We start from the raw sequence: 1,809 nt of genomic DNA on the forward strand, positions 1-1,809 counted from the left end.
ATCGGTCCGTGTGTGTCGGTTTTCGATACACACTGTGTCCCAGGTTTTCGCCGTCCTTTGTGACCAACACATCTAGAAATGACAGTTTCTTGTCCTTTTCTACTTCCATGATAAATGTTATGTTGGCATGGAGGCTGTTCAAGTGTCTTAGGAAGTCACCGAGCTGTTCTTCACCATGGCTCCACACCACGAAAGTATCATCGACGTACCTGTACCACACCTTAGGTTTGCAAGTCGCCGAGTCCAGTGCCTGTGCTTCGAATTGTTCCATGAAGAAGTTGGCCACCACTGGACTGAGAGGACTACCCATGGCGACGCCTTCCAGCTGTTCGTAGAAATCGCCATTCCACGTGAAATAGCTCGTGGTGAGACATGCATGGAAGAGCTTTCTGATGTCTTGCGGGAAAATGGAACCGAGGTGCTCCAGAGCGTCACTGAGTGGCACTTTCGTAAATAACGAAACAACATCAAAGCTGACCAGGATGTCGTTTGGTGCAAGTTTCAGTTTCTTAAGCTTCTCAATGAAATGTCCTGAGTCCTTAATGTATGTGTCGGTCTTCCCCACGTGTGGCTGGAGCAGAGAGGCCAAGTGTTTTGCCAGTTTTATATGACGGTGATCCAGAAGCGCTAACGATCGGTCTCAGTGGAACGTTGTTCTTATGGATCTTGGGTAATCCATATAGCCGAGGTGGTAGGGCTTCTGTGTTGCGCAGGTTTCTCTGTATGTCCGCCGGCAGAGAAGACACCTTGATTAATGGATTCGTATTCCGTGTGATACGCTGCGTCGGATCTGCGCTTAGTTTTCGGTACGTCGTCGGATCTAATAGGTCTCGGATCTTTTGCTCATAATCTTCGGTCTTCATTACGACGGTCGCATTCCCCTTATCGGCAGGCAGTACCAATATACTCTTGTCGGCGTTGAGATTCTTAATGGCTTGTACCTCTTCTCTCTTCAGGTTGCAAGCTGGTGGTTTTGCTCGGCGCAGTATCCTGGCTTTTTCAGTGCGTATTTCCTCTGCCCTTTCACAGGGAAGGGTCCGAATGGCTGCTTCGGTGTTGGTAATGATGTCCTCCATAGGTATAGTTCTCGGGATGATAGCGAAATTCCCTCCTTTTTGAAGAACAGACACTACCTGTTCGGTCAGTTGTCGTTCAGTGAGGTTGATCACTGTGTGTGACATGTCGAGAATCGCCTTGTCGGTCTGTTTCCTGCATCTTTCAAACTTTTTCTTCTGTCGCTCGGTGCAGCGCTCGAGTTCGTTCTGCATGCTCCTGTGAGTGATGCTGTCGATCTTGTCCCAGTCGTCTCGCAGCATTCTGCTCCTTAGTTGGCAAGAACGGATCAGGAACTACTGGACATTTTCTACCAACTAAGTAGCAGACCATTCGTATCTGATTCAGCCGATTGGTGTTAATGTGGCTCCCAGGAGGCTACGATTCTCATCATGTAATTGACTCGGTAAGCCACGTTCCTAATCGGACTCGTTCAACTAGGTGTCTCAACTACGACAGGACTTGAATTCCCAAATGCTATAGGAGATATATATACATTGTGCCAGTTACAAATATGTTTTTTAAAATACAAATAGATGAAATAAATAGACAACAATTTATTTACAGGCCCACAGTTCCATTTATCAAAGCAGAACTCTTCAGTATTGGTTTCAGGTCCAAGACACAGTAAACTTAACGGCGTTCGTTCCACGTTCGCCCGACCTATCCGGTAGAGAATATGTGGGCAGCGGTATCGACACAGGAAGACATAGACATACTGTAATTGTATGGATGGCGACTGAGCGAATACGAAGA

This window comes from Schistocerca serialis, chromosome 4 (genome assembly GCF_023864345.2).
Source record: "Schistocerca serialis cubense isolate TAMUIC-IGC-003099 chromosome 4, iqSchSeri2.2, whole genome shotgun sequence".
NCBI classification, from domain to species: domain Eukaryota; kingdom Metazoa; phylum Arthropoda; class Insecta; order Orthoptera; family Acrididae; genus Schistocerca; species Schistocerca serialis.